Source organism: Cydia fagiglandana, chromosome 10 (assembly GCF_963556715.1).
Source record: "Cydia fagiglandana chromosome 10, ilCydFagi1.1, whole genome shotgun sequence".
In the NCBI taxonomy this organism is placed as follows: Eukaryota; Metazoa; Arthropoda; class Insecta; order Lepidoptera; family Tortricidae; genus Cydia; species Cydia fagiglandana.
The window spans coordinates 10,046,648-10,062,571 of NC_085941.1; the positions used below are offsets into that span (position 1 = coordinate 10,046,648).

A 15,924-nucleotide genomic window follows, 5' to 3' on the forward strand; every position below is an offset into this window, starting at 1 on the left:
TGATACTCGAATGATGACTCAGAGTTTTTAAGAATTCCCAATTCTGAGGTAAAGTGCATTATAAATTCGGAGGTTTCTTCGAAGTTGTACTTAGGTAAGATTATGATATTCTCGATAAACCATGATTCATTGTTTATTCCTGAGTCACATCGTTGTAACAATGTTATAAACATTTAATGATGCAGTGCGTGTGTGATAAAAATGCTCTTAACTAATGTTCTGTGCAATAAAGGTTGCCCTCCACCTGCGGAGATGCCCTTCTGATTGCGTTTTCGAAACATCTCGTGCAAGCATCCGGCTACTAAAATACGAGCAGGTAAGTACAGTTTGTGCGATAGGTAGATGGCATAAATTATACAACTGAATGCCTTGTTTCGTTTTGGGTGGAGAATAAATAGGTACTTTACGATACGAGTGCGAAATATAGGAAATTCGCAACGAGTGGCGATAAATTGAAACATGACCGAAGGGCACTCCCTTAACACTTTAAATCGACACGAGTTGCGAATTACCTATTCGCACGTGTATCGTACAGTCGCCATCAGATATATCGGAGCGGCCAAGGTGCTCACAAATATCTGAGCACGCCTCTATTGTCAAGGAGTTAGAGCGCGTGCTTAGATATTGTGACCACCTTGGCCGCTCCGATATATCTGATGGCGACTGTACAACGTTTTACAGTACCTACATATGGCCCTTTAAATTTTCGACATAGGCACGTATTCACGTATTGTGCTAATTACCGCTCTAGGGCGATAAAGTAGCACCATATGTACTGTAAAATCTGTTTCATGATTACTACAGCGCGTGTGATATAATCAACGACCCCTATGTACGACGTATGAGTGGCTAATGCTGAACTGGCAAGAAAATCAAACACGTGGGTCCATGACAACGTCGCCGCCGGCAGCTTCGCGGTCAGTATCTTTACATATTACCCTTTATCTTGGCCATAGGGCGGGTGCCGTTAAGCTAAACATTTATATATGTTACGTTCCCGCATTTCAAAAATTGTCTGTTTGTGCGGAAACCTTTAAAAATAAACTGGAAATGTTTGAGGGCTCTTTTACTAAAACAGTACGTGCTGCATGTTTTCTTCGTCGGAAATGAAGCTTGTCTTTAGATTGTTGATATACCTAATTTAAAAGTACTGGTTTAAACAAAAGATAAATAGTTAAGCGTTTTTTGATTGCTTTTGTAAAGATTAAGCAGAAAATTAAGATTAATAATCAGAGAATTGTGCCAAAAGTTATTTTAGTCCTTAAATTCTACCAATAAGTAAATCAATGAGATTTATCGACATGTAGTTAAAAACATTATTCTGAAAACATATTTCTTAATATCGTGGGTATGTTTTTTAAATAAAATTAACACGTGTTGAGTTTGTACTGTTTAAGTGTTTACCAATATTTTATATGTAATAGATAAGTCTGTTCTGCAGCGACTAGTGGTAGTCAGGTGCACCATACCGCTGGAGGTTGTCCCTGATTTATTTGCTTTCGATACGTAGCAACTTTCTCAACTCGTATAGTTTGTATTATTGCTCTATTGTTTGCCTTCCAGCTGTACAGTCGGGTGCATTACAGTTGAAGCACGAAAACTTCATCGAAAATACACATAGACATTCAACTTGAACATAATACACACGTCTCGGTTAAACTAAGTCAAATTTTGATATCGATTATCGGACCGACTGTACTCGTAGATAGATGAAACACTGTGGTTGTAACTACGCCGCTGCAGCTTTTAGCTTTAGGTAATATCGCAAGACATTGAATTGGTTGTAATATTTGTTCAATGTTTAATAAATTTTGTGCAACTTAAATATAAACACGGGTCGTATCATTTGATCCAGTATTTTGTCAAGCGTGGCTCACTCCGCGATTTCGTCGCTTTGCTACAGGTAGCTAAAAGTACATCCGTTCCACCCCAATTTTGGGGAAAGCCATAAGCCGCGCGTGGCGCTGTCGCCACCTAGCGGCCATATCTGTGCTGATCGTAACAGACGCGTTTTGTTAGAGTGAGTCTTCTGTATACCTAGTACTATTATTTATTCTGTGATTTTGTCAAATTTAATGCGTCTTTATTGTTAGCTGTCCGAGTTTCCCCAGTCGATCTGTTAATAGTCAGCCAGTCGATCAGCAAATACCGGCACGTTATCTTATAACCCAAAAAGGACGTAAATTAGCTGCACTTTGTCAGCTTCTAATAAAAGTTAACATCTTAACTGGTGTTATCTCATATTTTTGTTCGGAATCTTAACTACCTGGCTTCCGTCAGGACGTATTTCTTGAGGTCCTGCGGCTTGAATGACGTGGACGACTATTTAATTTATGTCCATTACTCGAGGCGTTTCGTTTTAATGCGCTCGTTTAACTAGGTGACAGCTTGGTGACAGTCGGGCGCCATCTTGATTATTATCAGCGCATCGACGCGTTCAAAGAAATCGGTAGGTTGCTTCGGTTTTTATGACGGGCTTAAGTAGAAATCGAATAGTACGATTATTTTATCTGAAGGAAGATTTCACTCATTAAACGTATTTTTATGGCATCGATATTTAAGTTTCTAAAAATAGTTACGACTCTAGTTTATTCAGAAAACAAAACTGTTCAAAAGTGTGAAGTGAAGAAAAGGTTCTCTTCTCTTCTTCTTGGCGTTATCCTGGCATTTTGCCACGGCTCATGGGAGCCTGGGGTCCGCTTGACAACTAATCCCATGATTTGACGTAGGTACTAGTTTTTATGAAAGCGACTGCCATCTGACCTTCCAACCCAGAGGGAAAACTAGGCCTTATTGGGATTAGTCCGGTTTCCTCACGATGTTTTCCTTCGCCGAAAAGTGAAGAAAAGGTTACCATAGTTAAACGTTAAATTTTTTAATAAAATCTGCTGTCGCCGAATGCAGGCACCTCCTAATAGGTACCTACTTAGGCTAAGGCATCTGCTCGTAAAGCAAATGACGGCGGGGCGTCAGTAATCTTTAAAACTATTAGAAACAGTTGGAGAAAACACTTATGTGTCATTTTATTTTATTAGACCTTATACGCATCTAACTGCTTCTAATTTCCATTAAACCATCCACCATAATTTTCAACATTTATTGCACTCTTCTAATTTCCTATAATAAAGGTAGACATAGGAACAATGTACGGCTCTCGCGATAGTCGCGATCCTATTATCTGATCGATAATTCAATCGTGCCGATACGGCCCGCGGGTGACGCTACTACGGTAAGCCATCTCGGTTATTTATGCCGACAATAGTGCTAATGTTATTTTGCAGATTGAGTTGCCGAGTGTTTTTATGCAACAGCTAACTTGTTTTGAATTGTAAATATATAGATGCTTCTTAGACTTATTACTTTTTAGGCTTAGGAATGATATGATTTAGGTACTCTTAGCAGGGAACGCTTAGTAGAATACAGCAGTCACTTTTATTACTGTGCATCTTCTTGTTTCTAGCAGTTAAAATTATCAACATACAGGATTCTGAAATATAGTCTGGATAAAATATTTTCTAAAGCTTAAGTTTTCCATCGGTAGAAGCATTATAGGTAATTCAGAATGTTACCTGCGCACAACATAATATTAGGATATACGAGTAATGTTTCAAATTCATAATCTTCATAGCCAAAATTCTGTAATTGTATAAAAATAATCATGAGAACCAATTGATACTGAAAACAAGTTTATAGACAAGTGATAGGTACTACCTAAAATAACGAATAAATAGAATGGGATGTTCCGTCGCCGCATAAATAATATATGTTCATAGATATAATTCAGCCCCCGGATATAGGACAAAGCCCCCAATTTGTGGCACTGGGTCACCGGTTAATTACTGGCTCGATTCAATCGATTATTAAACAAGAATTGATATATATTAATCTTAATTGTAGGCTCAGATACGTAATGTTCTTTTTCATTCCTTATATTCGATAGGTCACGTTTATTTCTGTCCTGTAGGGCTAAGATGGTCGGTTTTTTATCATTTGTCACCATGCCTGTCACGTTATAACAAGTATGTGAGTGCGAAACTGACGCTGGCATGACAAGTGATAAAAATGCGACCATGATACCGCTTCTGCTTAGGCAAACTAGAGGGAGTAGTCGCTTCTAGTCCCCTTTTTCTGTCCTGCTTTAAGCTTAGGCAAACCAGAGGGAGTAGTCGCTTTCAGTCTTTACCATCTGCATTTGAGTCGCTTAACTTCAAACTCGGGTAAATCCATCTGTCAGATTATGCGATTTTGGTATTAAGAAAACGTAATAGGGTAGATATTTGCTGAGAGGGTCCAATGGATTTACCCGAGTTTGAAGTTAAGCGACACATTTGGGAATCAAAATTAAATTCAGTACCTACCTATGCATTTTGTCGTTTTTAGGGTTACCTACCCAAAGGGTAAAAACGGGACCTTATTAATGAGAGTCCTCTGTCCGTCTGTCCGTTTGTCCGTCCGTCCGACTGTCCGTCTGTCTATCCGTCTGTCTGTCCGTCTGTCCGCCTGTCCGTCTGTCCGTCCTTCTGTCTGTCACCAGGTTGTAACTCATGAACCGTGATAGCTAGACAGGTAAAATTTTCACAGATGATTTATTTCTGTTGCCGCTGTAACATCAAATAAGTACTAAAACACAATAAAATAAATATTTAAGTGGGCCTCCCATACAACAAACGTGATTTTTTTGCGTAATGGTACGGAACCCTTCGTTCGCGAGTCCGACTCGCACTTGGCCGGTTAATTTATACTTTTCATGTAGGTTACTTACCTATTAGTGGCTCTAGTTGAGTTGGCTGGAAGCTCTAGTTGAGCTTGGCTAATGGCTCCTCTACACGATGGGCCAACGCCGGCCACTCCAAGGGACACATTTATGCGTTAGAGGGAGCAAGTGATATTGCTATCTCATTCTACCCCATGGCTGCGTCCCTTGGAATGGCCGGCGTTGGCCCATCGTGTAGAGGAGCCATAACACTATCGAATCAAACTATCAATTTGAATTTCATCGATACCGTAGATGGTCACCCGATTGTTACATATTCCCAAGGGTGTTATCAGGCATCGATACTGGCCAGTGGGGCAGGAAGCGATTTATTAAAATTTGATCGCTTCATCATACGAACGGGTTAAAAAAGGCATTGTTAGCGTGTGCCGCGGTATGGTGCATGCGCCACAGTAGCCAGTGGGGAGACAGTAGTAGAGATACGTTAACGATAGCTCATAGATCACTTTTTGTTTTTGTGTTTTATTAGATATTTATTAGCAATTTGATATTACGCGACTATCACTTTTCGTAGATATTCGATTCGGTTATGCTTAATTTTGATATCTGTTCAAATCCATATTTTATTAGTTCTTGGAATACATCGTGTAAGTTTTTAGTTCATAAGGTAATAAAAAATACTGTTGTAGTTTTTAAGGTAAAACACTTAATTGAAGTAAATTTGGTACTTTTTAGAACGTTTCTGGTCGAATGTAATATTTATTATGATGAAATAACAATACTACCCTATTTCGTCATTATAAACATTATCGTCGTCCTCGTCATACTCGCATGTCCCAAGCGTTTTTTCGTCTATTCAATCGTACACAAGTAAAAGGTTTACTTCAAATATTTATGATATCACATGTCACTTCCTCTCTCACTCTATGTAATTGGCTAAGTTCCTACTAGTCAAAGCAGCTTCTTTTTTAGAACTGTCAAAACGATTTATTTTTATGGAATTTATGTGAAAACTTGTGTAGTGACGTCACAGTCAACTCACTTCCATATTTTATATTTCCATCCGATTTATTAAATATAAATTATGTTTAAAAATAACTGCTATCTATGTTTTTCTAATAATTATCTGGTGCTTTATTTCGTGCACGGTGTGAAATTATTTATTTTAAGTATAGGAAAGTACCCAATTATAAAACTAATGTAAGTTGGGTAATATCCCTGTTTTCTTACTGTTGCAGTACGTTTTCTGTGTACGAGTCTATTTGAATTTTACTTTTTACGAAACTTTTTGGAATGTAGTGAGAGTGTAAGTTATGGCAGGTGACACAAACATTGCTGTCTCGCGGTGTTCAGGTGGCTTTATTGAATGCTTCTGGCTTTACTATTACCTATTACCCAGTATTATTATGTTTCTTATTGTATAAATCTGGGTATAGCGTGATACCTTACTCATATTTCAAAGTACATTATTACAAACCGAGGAATATTAAACCTATAATTTATTTGTTTTACGAGGGATCAAAGTTGTTGTTTAACTTCTCGCACCCCCCGACACCTGAAGAAGGGAATTTGTTCCAAAACTCGCCAAGCTCGTGGTTCAAAAAGTGGAATCTTGAGCATTGTGAGGGTTTCAATTTCATGACTAACTTATGCACCGAGTGTAACACAGAAATCGTCACCACACCAACGCGAGGAAAATACTAAGTTTTATACTTAGTATTTTCATTACAAATTATTTAGCATTATAAATTAAATCTAACTGAACGCTATGAAATATTTATCATTAAAAATCATCGCTTAAAAATATAGGTTATAGGTTTTCGCGGGCTTGGTTTCCGCAACTCGACGTCATATTATTGCGCCTATTTTACGTGATGGGTTGGCGGCACTATTCTTGCCAACCCAACTCTACCAAGAAGCCTAGCAAACCCTTGACGTTGCCGACAACTTCTGGGAGAGATCCCGGTGAGCCGAGGTGTTGTGCCCGGTATTTTTTTTGTGTGGGTAAAATGCAACTTCCTCGTCAGTTTTTGAAGAATAAAAAGTAAGCCTTTGTGACCTAGTTAAGAAACCTAAGTTTTTGATTTCGTAGGTAACGTATCCTACCTACAAAAACAGCGCACGACCGGGATTTGAAACCGGGACCTCTCACACCCAAAGCGAGAATCATACCGCTAGATAGACCATCATGCATCATGGCATTTCATTAAAATTGATTGTACACTGTATTGTGGATAAATAACATAATATATATTTTCTCCAATATGCTCGGAAATGTTCAGCTTATTGTACGGAAGTTTTTTTTATATGTTCAACTTAAATTAATATAAAGTTTTTTTTGTAGCTAGTACAACTTTTAATAACCGAAAAGCCTTTTATAAATCACATTTAAAGTCCTTACAAAAGTCTTAAGTAAAAACATCAATTTTCGAGCCTTAACAAAAGTAGAAATTCATTAATCGAGCCTAATATCTCACAACATTACACGGTTGTAATAAATATGGGATAAATAAAACGACCAGGTCCACAATCTGGACAAAGTAAGAATAATGAGTCATTAATGAGGGAGAAAACATCCAAGCTCGATATATTACTACCTAATTACCTATACATTTTACTTATCACGCCGACACCGGCGACAGGCGGACGGAAAATGGTTTATTTGCCTTGTCGAAATGTATAAGATATTTACAAGTCTATTTAATGAGATTAAAGAGATTATGTTTACGTTACTGTAAACATGTAAAGGGATTATGTTTGGATCCAACCGACGACTTTGAAACATTTGACACGTACCCAGGCTGTTCAAAATCTGCTCCATTGGCTCTCTTCGTGCATTATTTAGCCAATATTAGATATGTATTATTATTTTTAAACGTAAAAGCATTTATTTACATGAAAGAAATATACAGTGGCAGTGGCGTAGCGTGAAGTAATCTAGACGTGGGCGAAGCCGCATCCGCGAGGCCCTTTTCTTTCACTGAGCTTGAAGGGGCCTCGCGCGAGGCCCCCCTTTGGGGCGCGAGGTCGTGGGCGACGGCCCACTTACGTTGTGCGAGGAAGCCGCCAACTCTTCGCCGGTTAATAAAGGTACTTATGTAGGGAGACGCCCCATCATGATCGGTTAACTGAAGGGTCTGGCGGTAGGGAATGTTCACTAGTTCATTTCCCTATTAGGATTTTGAATCGTGTGTTCAGGTCAGGATTTGATGATGAGTACCTGAAGCACTGAGCTTATTTTTATAGTAACTCGTGCTCGTCTCGCAGAAGTGGAACTGCTGATGAAGGGCAAAAAATGATAGCATACCTGCTGTTTTGTGAAGGTGATTTTTTTTTTGTAATTTTTTTATGATATGGGTAGGTACTTATTTAATTCATTCACTTGAAACACTTGAAATTAAAGATTGTTTACGCTGTTTCTTATATACAATCTCTAATTACACAGATGGTTTGGTATTACGTATAAATTACGTATTTAATTTGTGTGCATTACTTCAATTCCTTGATATTCAGAACTTGTTTAAGGCACAAGACAAAACAAAACAGGGCACGACCGGGATTTGAACCCGGGACCTCTCACACCCAAAGCGAGAATCATACCGCTAGACCATCATGCCTCTTATAATGTTTCTGAAATTCAGTCTCCAGACTTGTTAATCGCCTGAAAACAGTTGTTTAAATAAAACAAATATTTTATAGGCAAGATGGAGACGCTATAATATAGTTTTACTTAAAATCTTTACTTTTCTGTATAAATACGACATTATACTCTAGGTAATTGTATTATTTAATGTGTGTTACTACCTTACACTACATAATTACGTAAACTAGGGAGTAAAAACAGGGCACGACCGGGATTTGAACCCGGGACCTCTCACACCCAAAGCGAGAATCATACCGCTAGACCATCATGCCTCTTGTAACAATGCTGAAATGCACTCTTCAGATCTGTTACTTGCCTGAAGAACATCTGTTAAAATAAGGTCAATGAAATAAGTAAAGTTTTAATCACAATATGAAGTTTACCTGTCATAAGTACTTAAAAAAAAACATATGGCAAAAAATTTATTAAACTCAAAAAAAAAACATTAAACAAGTAATGCCCACGCCTGTTCACGAATAAGTAATGCACCTATATTGGTAAGTCTTCATTATTTATAATATAGGCAAATACAGTTTTATGTTAACAGAAGTTAAAATAACGATTCTATAACACCTAATAATTATAGCCTTACGGGGCCCTTAGGAGTGGCTACAGATAAAAATAATATTAAGCATATCAGATATGCCATTTTCTAACTTCTATGCCTTATCTTTTTCTAAGTTTTTCTTTTAGAGTCGAGATCCTCTCGTAATTTTTCGCAAGGTGTATTCTCTTTTGGGTAGCAGCGTTATATCATTAAGGTCAAAATTGATAACGGACACCCAGATTAGGTATGTTGTAACCTAAAGTACGGATTGGTCTTGGGCAATAATAATTTTGAACCCATTAGTGGTGCTGGTGTGGGTACACGACAACAGAGCAGAAGGCTGCTTCTGCATGTTAAGCTGTGCTGTGTGTGCTGTGTTGGGCGGTGTTAAAAATGCTGAACTACAAAGTTGGATACAGATTATTTTGGACACCTCGCCCATTTAGTTACTTCTGTTGTCGCCTGTACTTACAGCATAAACCAGGAGTGACGTATTTGCTACGTAATCTGTGTATCGGCAGGTGTGGCTCACTCCGCAATTTCGTCGCTTTCAGCTACAAGTAGGTATATCCATCCCACACCAATTTTGGTGGCTAGCCATAAGCCGCGCGTGGCGCTGTCGCTACCTAGCAGGCATATCTGGCCTAATCGTAACACACGCGTTTTGTTAGAGAGTGAATCTTCTGTACCTAGTACTATTATTTATTCTGTGGTATCGGCGCCGGTGGTCGCGTAAAGCGAGCATTGCGCAACCACCATTGTTCGCAGACGTGAAGCTGATGGAGGGCCTCTTAATACGTGCGTAAGTGTTCAGACAATTAACAGATTGTTGCTTGTTATGACCTTTTGTTAAGCTAATGGGCTTTTTAGGGCGGCACTTCATTTGCCCGAGTGAAGATGCGCTGAATATTAGCGTTGGATATCTATCCTCAAATGAACAGGGTGGTCTGTAAAAAAAGTATTATCTTTTTGCATGGCCCTACACTTACGTTTTATATAGAATTCACCTTCTTGTGATTTACTTAATTTATTGTTGGAATAAACTTTAAAATTTATGGACAAATATGGCTCTGTTTCGTTTCGTCACGTCGAAGAGAAATAGTATAACCGCATCGTGTAAAGTCGTGGACAACTATAGTTCTTACCTCAAATTTTCATTGATTTAACGTATTATTATCTGTCTATTACATTATGAGTGTTTCAAATTTGTCATACACAATCAAGAAATAACGCACACTGTCGACATTTGCCACCTAATTAAGTCACAGCTTTGTGAAATGACAATACGATAGAAATCCCATCGTAGATCGAACTCCCACGATACATTTCTGAAACACATCGTTTAACAGCTCCCGTTTTCCATAGCTATAGTCCGTATTTTAAAGTAACTAAAGTTTGAAATCGTTTGTTTGCGTGTTTATTGGTTGTGGTGGTAAAGTGGTGGTGTGTATAACGAGTTGCGGTGTTTTCAAATCAAAGTTGATCGGTTACGTGGCGCGCCACAGGTTTATGGCCTGCGCGAATTGGATGGCGGAACGACACAAATAGATCACCCCAAATGTAAAAGGATTGCAATTGCGCTTGCTTTTTGATGCGACCAGTGTACTGAAATGGTAATGCTGTCCGAGTGTCGCTGTATCAAAGCTTGTTGTTGCTCTAGGGCAGTGGTTAGGAACCCTCAATTTGAAATGATTTTAAGTGAACAATACAAGCAAGCGTAATTACAATTTAGGTACCAACTTTAAACCCCATACAATTATTGGTCTATCCCATAGGAATCTCAAAATTTCTGCTGTTCACTTAAGGTTACCAATGAGTTAGAGTGTAGGTTCCAAAAGGTACAATTACTTATTAAACAAATCAGATTTTATATTCAAGAATGTTCACAAGCAAGCGCCCTACGCCTGACTGGATAGTAAGCGGACACTGTAGCATTGAACGCTTGTAACTGTGTAGAATTTATCTTTCTACCTCTATTATGTGACATGAGGATTCAATTTTAGTGGTATAAAATAAACCTCAAGGTTTTATGTAAAAAGGTGATTTTAAGGCCAGATTTTAAACAGGTGATTTCCAAGAGGCATGATGGTCTAGCGGTATGAATCTCGCTTTGGGTGTGAGAGGTCCCGGGTTCAAATCCCGTTCGTGCCCTGTTTTTGAATGTGTACATTGCGTAATTAGCTAGTCGATTTGAACATGATAAGATTTTCGACATTCAATTACATATGTTTGTAAGTACCTACTTAATAGTGTAGGGAAATTATTTTACTATGTACAAATAGGAACGTATATAATACCATTAATACCTATGCGTTTTAACTAAACTTCATATTAATGTTGATGTAGTAGAGCAGTGTGTAGATAATTCTAGTATACCTAAATAATATCATCAATGAGAAAAATTTTATTTTTATTTCACAGGAATGCTTATTTAAAGTTAATTAATGTGGAGGATCTCCTTCTGGCGCACCTTCGCGGCCTCTAAAATCAAATTTAAGATAATTATTTTCCATGAGTAAACCTTAAAAGTTCCCGTATTCTTTTGAAAGTATCCTTTATTCAGCACTATGTAAGTTATTTTGTGTAAGAAAGTGTAGTAAAAATTAATTGGGTTGGTGCCATATCATTTCAGCTGAAACATTGGAAGCTTTCAATATGGAATAGAATATCGTACGGCAGTTTGTTTCAAATTGACCATTTGTATTGTTTAACACATTAAACAAGATGCCAAATTACCCTCTCATGTTACGTCACTTAATTGTAATGTCCTTAGGACGTATCGCCTTAATATGTAAGTTTTTAAATTAAATCGAATTCCAAAGGAAATAAGGTCGCTTTTGTAACTTTAAACTTGTCATAGAAACGAGGTTTTGAAGATTACAGTCTATTTGGATGTAAGCCATACTGACACGGTACTTGCATATGCCAATTGCACCTACTCCAGTGCAATAATTCTTCAAACTAAACTGAGCTCTAACGCGATGTTATAAGATAGAGTTTTATATTGAAATTGTATTGTGTGTGAAGCGTTTTTCAAATGTTTTTCATTGAGCCTATGCGGTCTGTGAACTTTGTCGAAGTCTATTTATATAGAGCTGGTGGCACAAGAGGTTCTAAACGCTGCTTAGTTAATAAATTAGAGTTAAGAATTCGTTCATTACGTATTTAAATACATATTTTTAAACATTATAAACTATCAGAAAAAAACATTGTGGTACCCAAATATGTACTTGATAAAATTAACTGAAAGAAGAAATCTCTGACACCTCAAACAAAATTTTTGATGTTTTTATTTTCAGTAGATTAAAAACATCTCCATATTCAAAAGATTAAGTACCGTAAAACGGGGTGAGTAGGTTTCGCGGGAGAGGTGGGTAATGAATATATGTGGGTGAGAAGGGATTTTAAGGCTACTGCTACAAAAATAATGAATCCCAATTTAAAATGGAGCTATGGATACGCATAATAAAAAAAAAATCGATCCAACAATCTTCCAAAATCACCTTTGTATGAAAACCCCTCTCAGCCCAAATACGAGGCACTACGGGATGAGGTGGGTTTTCCTCTTTATCGTCAAAGTTATGAAACTACCCAAAATAAAATAAAAACTAAAATACAAATACCCGGAACACTTATTATAGACACCATTCAGTTTTCATATGTAAAAATAAAATGTTATCGAGGTTTGAATTTCAGTTTTGACCCTACTCACCCCATTTTACGGTAGGTACTTGTCTACCTACTCGTATAAATATATTATTAAGACGAAACAGGAGTTGAGTTTTAAATATAGAGATAGAGATAGGAATAACCAAACCCTCAATTACCTGTCAAAGTGCTTATGGTTCTAAAAATCTTCATAATTATAGCTGGTGAACGACCTGAACTATTATAACATACTTAACCCTTTCACTGCCTTTAATCTCCAGCTTAACCCGAGATTAGCCCGTGCCGCCGGCCTTTCGTCAGCGAGCTGCAATTTTGGCAGGGTTCCTTATTGCACCGACGGAACCCCAAATTGCTCACCGAGACGCTTTATAATAATTCATACGATGTTTGCACATTGCGAGGAAATGTCATATGTGTTGCTGGTGGGTGGTGAATAGGGAATCGGTGAAATAGCTGAGTCACTATGGGTGCTTTAATGTCGGATCATAACAAAATTAAAGTAGCAACGGCATGATGATATTATAATTTATTTGTCATTTATACTATTTTAAAGGCTAAAATTAACAATTTGACGAGACGTACCGTTTGGCGATTCGTATTAGGTTAGTAAACCCCGCTTAGCCTTAAAAATAGCTTCTTTTACACCGGGTAAATGGTGAAATTAAAAATCCACGATTACATTTTTATAATTTTAATTTTATCTTATTTTATTTAGTATTAGTTTTTAGTTTTATTTTATAGATAAGTTAGTTTATTTTCATTTTTAATATTTGTATCTACCTTATCAATAAATATATTCCACATGTAACCTCTAGTTAGAGATTTGAGCATTTTTTTAACTTACGACAGATAATGAAATCCAACCAGATTAATTTAAATTAGGTTAATTAAGACAAAACAGGACACAGATTTGAACCCGGGACTTGTCACACGTCACACCCAAAGCGAGAATCATACCACAAGTTAGTGGCTTCAACTCAGCTTCTACAACTTTGGTAATTTTAAAATAAACAATAAGATTGTATAGGTACTTAAATAATGAAATTGTGTGGATAATGACTAATGATAATGAAGGCGTGGAGCAATGGAACCAAAATACCGGTCATGCTTTAAAGTAACTGGACATTTCTAAAAACGCCAAAATTTTCCAAATACCGCGACGAGGTATTTATTTCCTTTGTGTTTCCGTGTAATTGTCGTCGTCTACATTCGCGGACTTTATTGCCCATATCAAGCCGTGGATGCCATTTCGTCTGATAATGCGTTGTCTGCCATGTGACTCATTATTAGATAATAAGAATGAAATGAAATTAATAAGGACTCGTCACATGCCTAGATAATTAGCTAAATAACAAGAATTATATTTTCACCACACCATCTCGGAAAGGCTTACTTTGCACTTCAAAAACCGATAGCAAAGTTGCATTTTATTCACATGTGAGGCAAAGTAATCAAATGCAAATTTTGAGTTGTTTTCTTATGTTTACTGGTAGAATTGACTTTTAAATGATAATTTTGGATGATACATATTTAATAATTCATTTGAATTTGATTTGGTTTCATTTTGTTTGATATTTTACATTTAATATTTGCTTCAGGTTGGTTTGGTGAACAATTTTGTTTCACTCGGGGGCGAATTTTGTTTAACCCTCGTGCTTTGAAACCCTCGCAACGCTCAAGATTCCATTTCTCGAACCACTCGCTACGCTCGTGGTTCAATTTTGAAATCTTTCGCTTGCTCGGGTATCAATATTAGCACGAGCGGTTAAACAACAACTTTGCCCACTTGTAAAGCAAATAACTATTACAGCCGAGACAAATATAACGTCGCCTAACTATCCGTATTAGCCTAGGAGGGATTAGCGTATTAGTTTTAGGATATATGAATACCCTTCAAAACATTAACCTTTATCCTTCGTTACTCGGATAAAGGAAAAGGCATTTATGAACAGAAAACCACCCGATCTAAATTGTGTAACGCATATCGCATTTTCATTTTAAAAACAGGGCACGACCGGGATTTGAACCCGGGACCTCTCACACCCAAAGCGAGAATCATACCGCTAGACCATCATGCCTCTTGCGAGAAGACTTCAAAAAAAAACTCAAAATGAGAGATGGATTTCAGGCGATCCACCTGTTTAAACAAGAAGATTCAATATTTTGCGGACATAACTCGTATTTAGTAAGTAATTTAACTCGTATTTATGTTATGAAAAATGAAGAAAATAGACAGAACATTACCAGGAATTCCAATTCAGAATTAGCTAAACAGAAATATTTCTGTTTCAAGGCAAAACCTGAGACCTCACACCCAAAGCGAGAATCATACCGCTAAACCATCATACCTCATGTCAGTTGCTTCCAACAAAGTCCACATTTTCAGTTTGTTAATTATAAGATTATAACTATTATAAGACATTTGTGTAAATATTGAAATGAAATGCGTAAGCACGATGCGCCTACAAATTCGTAAATTATTTGTAAAACGTATCCTATCGGTACCAAAAATTGCCGATGGATTTTACAGAGATAGCCAGTGCAATCATCATCATCACCACCAGGCCTCCTCTCATTATTCAAAGAGGGTACGAGCAAAGCCCCCACGTTATCCAAATGGGAATTTAGATCCTTAGGCAAACCTTTGAATACCCATGCACCAGGTTTCAGATTCTTTAAGGATACCAACCATTCATTATTTACTAACGAACGAGAGATTTTACACTAACTACAATAAAACTAATGTTTAATCGATGTAGGTAAAGTGTTGTTACGGTGTATTATCAAGATGGGGTACTAAATGAATCGGCAGGTATGTACTGAGTTATGTATGTAAATGACTGGGACTTCTTGCGGATTCATTTGGTTGGTGTGTGGCCTTCCGGGAACTTGTTGGTTATGGCTTACTGAATAAAATGACGCTTTTTGTTTTAGGTATAAGTAAGATTGTTTTACTTGTTTTAACGTAATTATTAGTTTTGTGAAACGGGAGGGGTATCTATTGGCAGCATTACGATGCGTTCCACGCGTGTTAAATAGAAAGAAATGCCGCAACCTATTTTCAGAGTTAACACGATGTAAGTTCGCCATTAATATAGCTCTGAGAATGATTCCCAAGCTGTTCCGTGATTGTTTAACGTCGAGAAGAATTTCCTATATTGTATCTGTAGCAAGGTTGCCGAAGATAATACCCCCGTAGTAATGTGTAGTAATTTATCGTCTATTCTGTGGTGCGGCATCTTACCGCTCACTGCGCGTGCGCGCGCATACAGCACACGATTAGCAACATGCCCCTCGATGCTATACTCTACGGAACGCAAGCCACATTGTTTCCGATATTTCAACAATTTA

At 37.4% G+C, this 15,924-nt stretch overlaps 3 non-coding genes across 3 annotated transcripts; all 3 read right to left on the reverse strand.

Annotated features, from left to right (window-relative positions):
• Window positions 1–8,259: 8,259 nt before the first annotated feature.
• Window positions 8,260–8,331, reverse strand: Trnap-ugg (transfer RNA proline (anticodon UGG)). Its single transcript has one exon. It is a non-coding gene; the product is annotated as a tRNA-Pro (tRNA).
• Window positions 8,332–8,557: 226 nt separating this feature from the next.
• Window positions 8,558–8,629, reverse strand: Trnap-ugg (transfer RNA proline (anticodon UGG)). The gene has a single exon. It is a non-coding gene; the product is annotated as a tRNA-Pro (tRNA).
• Window positions 8,630–14,579: 5,950 nt separating this feature from the next.
• Trnap-ugg (transfer RNA proline (anticodon UGG)) lies at window positions 14,580–14,651 on the reverse strand. Its single transcript has one exon. It is a non-coding gene; the product is annotated as a tRNA-Pro (tRNA).
• Window positions 14,652–15,924: the final 1,273 nt, after the last annotated feature.